Raw genomic sequence first — 12931 nt, forward strand, 5'->3', positions numbered from 1 at the left:
AAAGAGGGAGGGAGAGAAAGAGAGAGAAAAGAGAGGAAGGAAGAGAGAGAGAAAAGGGTTGAGATAGAAAGGAAAGAAAGAGAAAGGGAGGGAGGGAGAGAGAAGAGGGGAAGAGGATAGAGAAGGAGAAAAAAGAGGGGGGAGATAAAGAAATGAAAGAAAGAGAAAGAGGGAGAGAGAGAAAAGAGGAAGGAAGAGAGAGAGAAAAAGAGAGGATGAAAGATAGAAAGGAAAGAAAGACAAAGGGAGGAAGAGAAAGAGAGAAGAAAGAAAAAGAGTGAGAGAATGAGAAAGGGAAGAAGGATGGAAGAGAGATTGATCTTGACGAAGATGGAATGGACAAAGACAACGATGGAATGGACAAAGAGAAAGATGGAATGGTCATCATCAATGAGAGATAGACGTGAGAAACTCTAAGGCGAGCCAGACTTTTTTGACTTATAATTAAATACATTTATGAATCTATTGAATGTTGATAATTAATGTTTTTGATCTGACAGACTAAACTTAAAGTTCTCAAATACATATTGGTATTTCTAGAGGGAAAAATTTATAATTTGCAATGGCTGTTGTAAGAGGCGAATCTTAGGAAGTTTGGGATGTTGAATGATTCCTGTCTATTTGAAAATATAGTTGATGATGATGATCATGCTAATTTCAGTTGGAGTCTTTGTATGCTAGTGATGTCAATAATTAGGCAACCAGAATAACATTATAACATAGTGGGAAGTGGCCTCATTCTGCCCCAGCACCAACCGAGCCCCAAATAATTATGCAATAATTGGGTGACACTGACATCTGTGAAAGAAATAGACCCTGAAAAATTATTTATTTATTTATTTATTACTTTGTTTGTTTGTTCGTTCGTTCATTCATTCATTCATTTATGTATTTATGTATTTATTTAGGCTTCTATGCCGCCCAGCCCAAAGGACTCACCTAATGTGCCGCTCAGACACTGTACTTTTCCGCCCACACCCAAAAAAAAATTAGAAGAAACATTGGAGGATATTTTCATGGAAATAAAATTAGAGAAGGTATAGAAGAGAGAGTATAGGATAAAATAAATCAATGAGAGAATAAAAGAAAGATATAGGCAGTGTTCCCTCTAATTTTTTTTCCGGTGTGGGCGGAAAAGTATAGTGTCTGAGCAGCAGTCCCTTCGGGACTGGGTGGCATAGAAGTAAAAATAAATAAATAAATAAATAAGGAAAAATATCCCTTCTTTTTATTAAAAGAACCTAGTAATTAAAAAAACCCAAAATCCATTACTATTAAAACTAAAACAACCAGCAAAACTATTAATAAAAACAGGTGAGGGCTGGGGTTTTTTCTGTTATTATTTAAGTGCTTTTACCATATGCTTTAAATCAAGAGTCACTTCTCTCTCTTTCCTGTCATTTTCTGCCTCAATCATTTTCTCATTTCTCTTTTTTCTCCCCTTTTTTCTATCATTTCTCTCTCTCTCTCTCTCTCTCTCTCTCGCTTTCTTCCTCTCTCTCACTCTCTCTCACTCTCTTCCTTCCTCTCTCATCTCTCTCTCTTTCTTCCTCTCTCTCACTCTCTCTTTCTTTCTTCCTCTCTCTCTTCCTTCCTCTCCTCTCTCTCTCTCTTTCTTCCTCTCTCTCACTCTCTTCTTTCCTCTCTCATCTCTCTCTCTTTCTTTCTTGCTCTCTCTCACTCTCTCTTTCTCTCCCCCCTCTTTCTCTCTCTCTCTTATTCTCACTTTTTCTATATCTTGCTCTGTCTGTTGCTCTCACTCTCTCTCATTCTCTCTCCGTTCTTCTCACAGCGGAGGCAGGCAACGGTGATTTTCAATGTCGGCGCGTGCGCTCCCCATCCCCCTGCCAGCCCCCCGGAACATTTAAAATAAGAAAAACCTTCTCATGCTCGAGGAGGGGGTTGGACTATAGGACCGCCAATGTATTTTTCTATATTCTGGTTGCTTCTCTGCTTCCTCGCTGCGGAGGAAATCAAGCAGCCTTTCTTGCTCCCAGCCTCTCCTCCGACCCGTCCTCAACTCACTCACCGGCTGCTGCTGCGACTCTCGGAAGAGCCCAGAAGATACTTGGTGATCCTCCCGAGCTCTCCCCTTTCTAGGAATGCAGTACTTGATGGTTTTAACCCCATAAAGGTTAAAAAAAAAGGACACTCGGTGAGGCGAAGCGGCGTTAAGGGGATGGCTTGAGCCCCCCACGCGCACTTAGCCATGGCGCACTTAGCTGCGTCTTTCAGTTTTTGAACCCTGCCCAGGAGCCAATCGCCAAACGTAGGCTTTTGCAAAAGGTAGGCGATTGGCTCCTGGGCGGGGTTAAAAAAACACGTGCTGGCAGCTGCAGCTAAGCGCGCTATGGCGCATAACTCAGCTTACAGGGATCTATGGATATAGGGGTAGATCACTGGCAGGCCCAGGATAGGGGGCACTTCTCCGTCCTGGGGCTTCTGATACCATCGACCATTATATCCTTCTGCAAGGACTGGAGGGGCTGGGAATGGGAGGCCCTGTTTTACAGTAGTTCTCCTCCTACCTCTCTGGCTGATCACAGTCGTTCTTAGGGAGAGTGAATACAAATATTCAATTTGTAAAAAAGAGAAGCTGTTGCAGAAAAATGTCGCAAATGCACAGCTTTTCAAGAGCAGAGAACAGCAGAGTTAGAAATATTAAGAGAAGAGGAAGAAAGACAAAGGTGAACCAGATTCTGAAGGTCAAGGGAAGATCATATTCTCACTCAAAATCTCCATCCAAACACCCAGCAGAACCAGCCATGATCATTCAGGATTATTTCTTAGCAAACAAGGATCCATAGAGAGAGAGAGATCACAGCAAGGTCTTCTTGGTTGTGAATGAGATTTTTTCCACTCTGTGCTACCTTAATAGATACAGGCACACCTGCCCATTCAGCTCTGGGCCAAGGTTAAAATGATATATGACATATTGGGACTGCTGAAGGGAGATTGGCAGAAATTGATTCTTTGGTCAGAGATAATTTCCTGAATTCATAGGAATCCAACAATTCTGTAGAAGAAAGTGAAGTCTTAGAAGGAAAAAAATTATCTAAATAACAAGTATCTTTAATGATTGTTTCCCTGTCTACTGTTTTTGTTTTTACAGGTAATGCCCAGCCCAGGTGTCTTCGTCAAGGAGGATTCTGCTTTCCCCATCCCTGTCCTTGGAAAACTCGTGACCTTGGCAGAGAGGACTGTCCACCGGAATCGAAATGCTGTAGACGGTAAGTAAACAGTCCTCTAATAAAGATGCCAAAAATGTGCATCAGATGTACACTTGTTTATACTTTGACCTGAAGAGGAACAGGTGTTTCCAAGGCAGAAAGGAGGGCAGGAAAGATTTTGAGGTTCAGAGAACAGACTTTATCTTAAATTAATTATGATCAAACTATTATTTTATCTCATTTGTATAGCGGCAATTGAAAATAATACCACCTCCATCTGCAGCCCTGGATGTCTTCACGATATGGCCAATGACCTGAGATTCCTGCCTTCTGTCGCTTTTTCTTTCTTCACGTGATTCAAATTCCTATCTATCAAACTGGAAAACATGAATGCATTGACATAAAATTTGGCAAATATTCCTTCCAATAAAGCTAAATGAGCATTGAAAAGTTTGTACAACTTTTTAACAGGGAGCTGGGAGCATTATATTCATTTCACTGCACAAATGTGTCAGTCTACTTGGGTGTGCTGAAGAAAGGAAGAAAGTGCTGAAGAAACATGGAAGCCAACTTTATCTCTGAAAGTGGCTTGAGATATAAAAACAAAGCGATTGCTCTAATCTTGCTGTAATCCAACAAACTGTCAATGACCTTTTGTAATGAGTGTGGTTCACAAGGGCATTGAGGAAACCTCAGGGACAAACTGACTCGATGTTTAGAAATCACATTAAGTAAGATCATAGAAAGTGAATCCGTGGCATAAGAGGCCAAGATGTTTGGATGGTTTTCTTCTTGGTCAGTCTTCATGATTCCATATATTTATTGCTCTTTAAGTATTAGCAATCCTTTCCTAAGCAATGTGGTTACATAAATTAGACTGATAACATAGAAATAATATATGAATATTTATTTATTTATTTATTCATTCATTTATTCGTTCATTTATTTATTTATTTATTTATTTATTTATTTATTTATTTAATTTTGTCCAATACACAATAATACACAATGAAGGTAGTAGAGGACACCAAAGTTCCCCCTAAGCTGCGCTGTGCAACTCCCGCGCAGAGGTCCGACCAATTGGCAATTAGAATTGCTGCTTCTCTGCAACCATAGGGCAGCAACAGTTCCTTTAGTAAAGGCGGGAAAAAAGGAGCCAATTGTGGGCCCACTTTCCTCCCCACCCCTTTAACTATGGAATATCTTCTTCCGAGCTCACTGGCTAAGGTAAGTAAGCTAAAACTGGGGTTGGGGAGGGAGTGAGTGGGTGGCCATGGAGTCCAATTCTGGCTGGCTCCCACTGTGGCCCTCTTGCTGCCGCTCAGGATCTTACTGCCGGTGTCACTGCTCATCAAAGGAGGGGGGGTTGGCCATGGAGCCCGATCCTAGCCAGCTCCTGCCGTGGTCCTCCCTCAGCTGCCCAGGCACTTACCGCTGATGTCGCTGCCCATCAAGGGGGTGGTGGGGTATAGAGAAAGAGAGAGAAAAGAGCAACAGAAAGAGAGGGAGTGAGAAGAAGGAAAAAGAGTGGGAGAGAAAGAAAGAAAGGAAAGAAAGAGCGAGGGAGAGAAAGAGAGAAAAGAGAGGAAGGAAGAGAGAGACAGAAAGAGAGGGAGAGATGGAGAAAAAAAGGGGTAGGGAAAGAAAGGAAAGAAAGAAAGAAAGAGGGAGGGAGAGAAAGAGAAAAGAGGAAGGAAGGAAGAAAGAGAGAGAAAGAGGGAGAGAGAAGGAGAAAAAAGAGGGGGGAAAGAAAGGAAAGAAAGAAAGAAAGAAAGAAAGGGAGAGAGAGAAGCAGAGGAGAGAAAGAAAGGAAAGAAAGAGAAAGAGGGAGGGAGAGAAAGAGAGAGAAAAGAGAGGAAGGAAGAGAGAGAGAAAATGGTGAGAGATGGAAAGGAAAGAAAGAGAAAGGGAGGGACAGAAAAGAGGGGAAGGAGGAGAGAGAAAGAGAAAAAAGAGGGGGGAGATAAAGAAATGAAAGAAAGAGAAAGAGGGAGAGAGAGAGAAAAGAGGAAGGAAGAGAGAGAAAAAGAGGATGAAAGATAGAAAGGAAAGAAAGAGAAAGGGAGGGAGGGAGAGAATGAGAGAAGAAAGAAAGAAAAAGAGGGAGAGAATGAGAAAGGGAAGAAGGGTGGAAGAGAGATTGATCTTGACAAAGATGGAATGGACAAAGACAACGATGGAATGGACAAAGAGAAAGATGGAATGGTCATCATCAATGAGAGATAGACGTGAGAAACTCTAAAGCGAGCCAGACTTTATGAATATATTGAATGTTGATAATTAATATTTTTGATCTGACAGACTAAACTTAAAGTTCTCAAATACATATTGGTATTTCTAGAGGGAAAAATTTATAATTTGCAATGACTGTTGTAAGAGGCTAATCTTAAGAAGTTTGGGATGTTGAATGATTACTGTCTATTTGAAAATACAGTTGATGATGATGATCATGCTAATTTCAGTTGGAGTCTTTGTATGCTAGTGATGTCAATAATTAGGCAACCAGAATAACATAATAACATAGTGGGAAGTGGCCTCATTCTGCCCCAGCACCAACCGAGCCCCAAATAATTATGTAATAATTGGATGACACTGACATCTTTGAAAGAAATAGGCCCTGAAAATTTATTTATTTATTTATTTACTTATTTACTTACTTACTTATTTATTTATTTATTTATTCATTCATTCATTCATTCATTCATTCATTCATTCATTCATTCATTTATTTAGGTTTCTATGCTGCCCAGCCCCAAAGGACTCACCTAATGTACCGCTCAGACACTATACTTTTCCGCCCACACCGAAAAAATATTAGTAGGAACATTGGAGGACACTTTCATGGAAATAGAAACATAGAAACATAGAAACATAGAAACATAGAAGTCTGACGGCAGAAAAAGACCTCATGGTCCATCTAGTCTGCCCTTATACTATTTTCTGTATTTTATCTTAGGATGGATATATGTTTATCCCAGGCATGTTTAGAGACCTAAACATGCCTGGAATAAAATTAGAGAAGGAATAGAAGAGAGAGTATAGGATAAAATAAATCAATGAGAGAATAGAAGAAAGATATAGAAGTAGATCTCTGGCAGGCCCAGGATAGGGGGCACGTCTCCATCCTGGGGCTTCCGATACCATGGACCATTATATCCTTCTGCAAGGGCTGGAGGGGTGGGGAATGGGAGGCCCTGTTTTACAGTAGTTCTCCTCCTACTTCTATGGCCAATCACAGTCGTTCTTAGTGAGAGGACTGAGGTCGACCCCTAGTGTCCCCCCTCCCTTTGTGGGGTTTAATGAAAGAGCTTGCAAGCTGTGAAGAGCTGGGAACATTGTTAATACCTGGTTAGAGTTGGGAAGAAACATTCATAACAGATAAAGCAATGGGGGAAAAAGCCTACAAAGACAGCGTTTGGAAAACATTCTTTGCAGAGAGTAACTATTTATTTATTTATTTATTTATTCATCCATCCATCCATCCATCCATTTATTTATTTATTTATTTATTTATTTATTTATTTATTTATTTATTTATTTATTTATTTATTTATTTATTTATTTATTTATTTATTTATTTATTTATTTATTTATTTATTTATTTATTTATTTATTGTTAGAGTTGAAAGGGATCATGAAGGTCATCAAGTCCAACCCCCTGTCCAAGAAGGAACCCTATAGCACAGCAGTTAAGTGGCAGTTCAATCTTCTCTTAAAAAGCAAGTAGGATGCTTGGCTGCATAGCTAGAGGTATAACAAGCAGGAAGAGGGAGATTGTGATCCCCTTATATAGAGCGCTGGTGAGACCCCATTTGGAATACTGTATTCAGTTCTGGAGACCTCACCTACAAAAAGATATTGACAAAATTGAACAGGTACAAAGACGGGCTACAAGAATGGTGGAAGGTCTTAAGCATAAAACGTATCAGGAAAGACTTCATGGACTCAATCTGGAGTTCATCTGGAGGACAGAAGGAAAAGGGGGGACATGATCGAAACATTTAAATATGTTAAAGGGTTAATTAAGTTTCAGGAGGGAAGTGTTTTAAATAGGAAAGTGAACACAAGAACAAGGGGACACAATCTGAAGTTAGTTGGGAGAAAGATCAAAAGCAACGTGAGGAAATATTATTTTACTGAAAGAGTAGTAGATCCTTGGAACAAACTTCCAGCAGACGTGGTTGGTAAATCCACAGTAACTGAATTTAAACATGCCTGGGATAAACATATATCCATCCTAAGATAAAACACAGGAAATAGTATAAGGGCAGACTAGATGGACCATGAGGTCTTTTTCTGCCGTCAGTCTTCTATGTTTCTATGTTTCTATGTCCAGAGTGTTTGAGTTCACAACGTCTGCTGGTAGGTTGTTCCTTTGTTTGATCGCTCTGACCATCAGGAAGTTCCTCATTATCTCCATGTTGAATCTCTCCTTGGTCAGCTTCCAGCTGCTGTTCCTCTTCCGGCCCTCTGGTGCCCTGGAGAATAAAGTGATCCCCTCCTCTCTGTGACATCCCCTCGTATACTTGCAGACTGCTATCATGTCCGCTCTGACCCTCCTTTTCTCTAGGCTATCCATGCCCAGTTCCCTCAGTCTCTCTTCATAGGTCTTGGTTTCCAGTCCCTTAATCATCTTGGTTGCTCTTTTTTGCACCTTCTCCAGAGTTTCAATGTCTCTTTTGAAGTGTGGTGACCAGAACTGAATACAGTACTCCAGGTGTAGTCGGACCAGGGCGTAGTAGAGTGGTATTAAGACTTCTCTGGCCTTGGAGTGTATTCCCCTGTTGATGCAGCTTAGGATTGTGTTGGCTTTTTTAGCTGCTGCTGCACATTGTTGGCTCATGTTTAGTTGATTATCCACCAAGACTAATATCGTTTCTTACCTGGTTCAGACAGGAATGCAAGGAAAAGCAATGTGAAGAGCAGATAAAGAATCTTCATGATGGTTTTGGTACTGGACCAAATATATTCCTGGGCTAGGACACAACTCTCTATTTATGCAGTTATAATGATTGCATCACACTGTGAAATGGAGCAACTACTCTTAAATGTAATTGGAATTGTTGTATTTCCTTATGTTGTAGCACTCCTGTGCGTTAATTATTGCAAAAGTCCTTGCAAAAGCAGGAGTGTTGGTTGAATACCTACATGGTTCTGCTTATAGCTAAAATACTTTGGAAGGATAAATGTGTGGCTCCATTACTGTTTACTTGCAGAGTTCACACAACTAATTATTTCTAAATGAATTAGTTATCGCGGTAGATTAGTTATGTGTGGTCTTAATGAAATGTAGCTAACATCTATTAGTATGATCATAAAGAAATTCTCTTTCTCTCTTTCATTCTCTCTCTCTCTCTCCCCCTCCCTCCCTCTCTCTCTCTCTCACACACACACCTTTGTCAGGGTTTATTTATTCAATTTATTCAATGTATTTATTCAATTTTTATGCCGCCCTTCTCCTTACACTCAGGGCGGCTTACAACATTTTAGCAATTAACATCTGAGAAGTAAATCAGAGTCCAGTCTTAGGATTTCTGCCAAGTTCCAATTTATTAACAGTACTGACCATCCTACAGTTCCCCAGCCAGGTTAAGATTCATCCATCGTCCCCACACCCACAAGGTCATCACGTGGATCAGTCTGGCATCTGCATGTCCACGAACCTCCTCCTGCTGGTGCTGGACTAAAGATGACCTTGGAGTTTCAAGAAAGGAAATTGTTATGATTAGTATTTCCCCCCCTCATGCTACCACTACTCCCAATTCCCACATACTACTCTATGGAGTGTGTGTGTGAGAGAGAGAGTGAGGGAGGGAAGGAGGGAGGGAGAGATAGAGAAAGAGAGAATGAGAGAAAGAGAATTTCTCTATAAGCATAGTAATAGATGTTAGCTACATTTCATTAAAAGCACAGATAACTAATCTACTCTGATAAGTAATTCATTTAGAATTAAAATATGACTTTAGTAATCGAGTTGTTGAAGCATGGAACTCATTACTGGACTCCGTAGTATCATCCCCTATCCCCCAACATTTTACCCTTAGACTGTCCATGGTTGACCTGTCCAGATTCCTAAGAGGTCAGTAAGGGGCGTGCATAAGCGCACTAGAGTGCCTTCCGTCCCCTGTCCTATAGTCTCTCCTATATCTCGTATTTCTTCTCTACTATATCCTCTATAACATTCATTGTGTATTATTGTGTATTGGACAAAATAAATAAAAATAAGTAGTTAGTTGTGTGAACTCTGCAGGTAAACAGTAATGGAGCCACACATTTATCCTTCCCCAGTATTTTAGCTATAAGCAGAACCATGTATGTATTCAACCAACTCTCCTGCTTTTGCAAGGACTTTTGCAATAATTAACCCACAGGTATGTTTCAATAGAAGGAAATATAACAATCCCAGTTAAATTTAAGAGTAGTTGCAATATTTCACAGTGTGAAATGAAGATCCTTTATCTGCTGTTCGCATTCCTTTTCCTTGCATTCCTGTCTGAACCAGGTAAGAAACGATATTATTGATAATTGAGAAATGACTGATAACTCACTACATTCTAAGCAAGTATGATCATCACTGAAAGCAGGATAATATTCAACATTTTCTTTTAGTTTATGTTAAACTAATAGCTTTGAAATCTGCGGACTATTGACACGAGCCTTCAAATCTTTGAAAAAGATGTTGTTGATATTCCTTTCGGATTAAAACTTGAGATCCAGGGAGATATAAGGCATCAAGGAGGGACTGGAAAACCAATTCATTGATTCACTATTCTCCACAAAGTTTCATTGGAGGGTTTTTTATTGTAGATTATTCGTTTGTTCCTTTTAGTTTTGGTTTATCAAATTCTCAACAAAAGAAATGATGATGTGTTTGAGGGACAATAGGGAGCCAGTTTGCTCTAGTGGTCAAAGCACCAAGTTAGAAATCAAGAGACTGTTTTTGTCCCACCTTTGACATGAAAGGTGACTGGATAAATCTAGACTTCTCTCAGCCCAAAGCACCTGACAAGGTAGACGTTGTGGTAAAATAGGAGAAGGCACCCTTGGTATTCTCTCAGGGTTTTTTTTCCTTAAAGCTGTTTTATCACTAAGTAACATCTACTGACCTGCCCTATTTGTGTTGGTTGGGAGTGGTCTTGGGAGTTTTTGGGTAGTACTGTTTAGTGTTAACTTTTTGTCTCTTTCTTGATTGGGGTATTGTTTACTTCTGGATTTTTGATCTGATGTTAAATTTGGTGTCAATATAAAATCATCTGGATGTTGATTCTTGGTGGGAAGATATTTTGGTTTTTTATTCCCTTTTTGGCTTCTTGATTGTCTCATTTGCATAGTAAGTATATATTGTTTATGTCTATACGTCTATTGATAGCCAATTTGCCAGAATGCCAATCTTCCAGAAATATTTTTATTTATTCAATTTTTATGCCACCCTTCTCCATAGACTCAGGGCGGCTTACAACATGTTAGCAACAGCACTTTTTAACAGAGCCAGCATATTGCCCCCACATTTTACCCACCTAGGAAGGATGGAAGGCTGAGTCAACCTTGAGCCAGTGGTGAGAAATGAACCGCTGACCTACAGTCAGCTTCAGTGGCCTGCAGTACAGCACTCTACCTGCTACGCAACCCCAGCTCATTCTCTAGCATTTTTCAAATTGGCCTGGTCTCCCACTTACAATGATGGTTAAATCCGTCCATATGTTTATGAATTTAAAGAACTTTCAACATGTCTTATGACTGCTACTTGGTGGTCATGGAAATAGGAAGAGGAAAGAGTATTAGATACATTTACCACCTTGAGATGTTTTAAGTAATAAAGATGAGATAACAATGAATAAAAACTAAATATTAATTATCTATTGATATTCAATTTGTAAAAGGAGAAGTTATTGCAGAAAAGTCGCAAATGCACAGCTTTTCAACAGCAGAGAAGAGCAGCATTAGAAATATTAAGAGAAGAGGAAGAAAGACAACGGTGAACCAGATTCTGAAGGTCAAGGGAAGATAATATTCTCATCCAAAATCTCCATCCAAACACCCAGCAGAACCAGCCATGATCATTCAGGATTATTCCTTAGCAAACAAGGATCCACAGTAATAATGGAGAGAGAGAGAGATCACAGCAAGGTCTTCTGTGTTGTGAATCAGGTTTTTCCCCTCTGTGCTACCTTAATAGATACAGGCACACCTGCCCATTCAGCTCTGGGCCAAGTTTAAAATGATATATGACATATTGGGACTACTGAAGGGAGATTGGAAGACATTGATTCCTTGGTCAGAGATAATTTCCTGAATTCATAGGAATCCAGCAATTCTGTAGAAGAAAGTGATGTCTTAGAAGGAAAAAAATATCTAAATAACAAAGTATCTTTACTGATCTTTTCCCTGTCTACTGTTTCTCTTTTCACAGGTGATGCCCAGCCCAGGTGTCATAGTCAAGGAGGATTTTGCAATAGGCTTCTCTGTCCAGGGGATGACTTGGGGATACTGGACTGTCAAGGGAGATTGACATGCTGTAGAATGTAAGTAAACAGCCCTCTAATAAAGATGCCACAATGTGCATTGGATGTAGACTTATTTATACTCCAACACATTCCAAGGCATTGACCTGAAGAGGAACAGGTGTTTCAAAGGGAGAAAGGAGGGCAGGAAATATTTTGAGATTTTAACAGACTTTATCTTAAATTCATTATGATACAACTATTATTTTATCTTATTTGTATAGACGCTATGGAGGAAAATAATACCATCTCCATCTGCAGCCCTGGACGTCTTCAAGATATGGCCAATGACCTGAGATTCCTGCCTTCTATCGCTTTTTCTTTCTTCACATGATTCAAATTGCTTTCTATCAAATGCGAAAACATGAATGCATTGACATAAAATTTGGCAAATATTCCTTCAAATAAAGCTAAATGAGCATTGAAAATGTTGTGGAACTTTTTAACAGGGAGCTGGGCGCATTATATTCATTTCACTACACAAATGTGTTGGTCTGTTTGTGTGTCATATCTCTTTGCCTCCATGTCAGTGTGGAAGGTGTTTCCTGCTCTTCAACCACACATTATGCCATAAAGTCACACAGTCTCATTCTTCCCCAACTGTTTATAGTTATTTTGCCATTGTGGTCTTCCAGCTGATGTGGTTGCTTAACCAGAACAACACAAAAGTTAAATATTACCTATTACCAGTATTGGGCAGCCCCTGGTACGCCTGGGACTGCAGTGCCAAAAGCAAAGAAATTGGCGAAAATTGCCAAATGTCTCGCAAGGACGCTTACACCCTTCTTCCTCTCTTCTTGCCTTTTTCCCTCTCTCCCTCTCTTCCTTCCTCTCTTTTCTCTCTTTATCTCCCTTCCTCTTTCTTTTTCTTTCCTTTCTATCTCTCACCCCCACTTTCTTTCTCTCTCTCTCTCTTCCTTCCTCTCTTTTCTCTCTTTCTCTCCCTCCCTCTTTCTCTTTCTTTCCTTTCTTTCTCTCCCCTTCCCTCTTTCTCTCTCTCTCTCTCTCTCTTCCTTCCTCTTTTCTCTCTTTCTCTCCCTCCCTCTTTCTCTTTCTTTCCTTTCTATCTCTCACCCCCTCTTTTTCTCTCTCTCCCTTCCTCTCTTTTCTCCCTTTCTCCCTCCCTCTTTCTCTTTCCTTTATATCTTTCCCCCTCTCATTTTCCCTTCCTTCTTTCCTCTTTTCTCTCTTTCTCTCCCTCCCTCTTTCTCTTTCTTTCCTTTCTATCTCTCACCCCCTCTTTCTCTCTCTCTTCCTTCC

General features: G+C 40.1%; 1 long non-coding RNA gene across 3 annotated transcripts in view; it reads right to left on the reverse strand.

The window, feature by feature from the left end:
* LOC139162715 (uncharacterized) overlaps positions 1–12931 on the reverse strand; it is a 63139-nt gene that overhangs the window by 21716 nt on the left and 28492 nt on the right. The window contains exon 1 of one of the 3 annotated variants that reach the window (XR_011558366.1): positions 2030–2224. The exons of the other annotated variants lie outside the window; for them this stretch is intronic. This is a non-coding gene — a long non-coding RNA (uncharacterized lncRNA). Of the gene's footprint in view, positions 1–2029; positions 2225–12931 lie in introns of those variants that run through there. 3 annotated transcript variants of the gene reach the window in all.

This window comes from Erythrolamprus reginae, chromosome 1 (assembly GCF_031021105.1).
Source record: "Erythrolamprus reginae isolate rEryReg1 chromosome 1, rEryReg1.hap1, whole genome shotgun sequence".
In the NCBI taxonomy this organism is placed as follows: domain Eukaryota; kingdom Metazoa; phylum Chordata; class Lepidosauria; order Squamata; family Dipsadidae; genus Erythrolamprus; species Erythrolamprus reginae.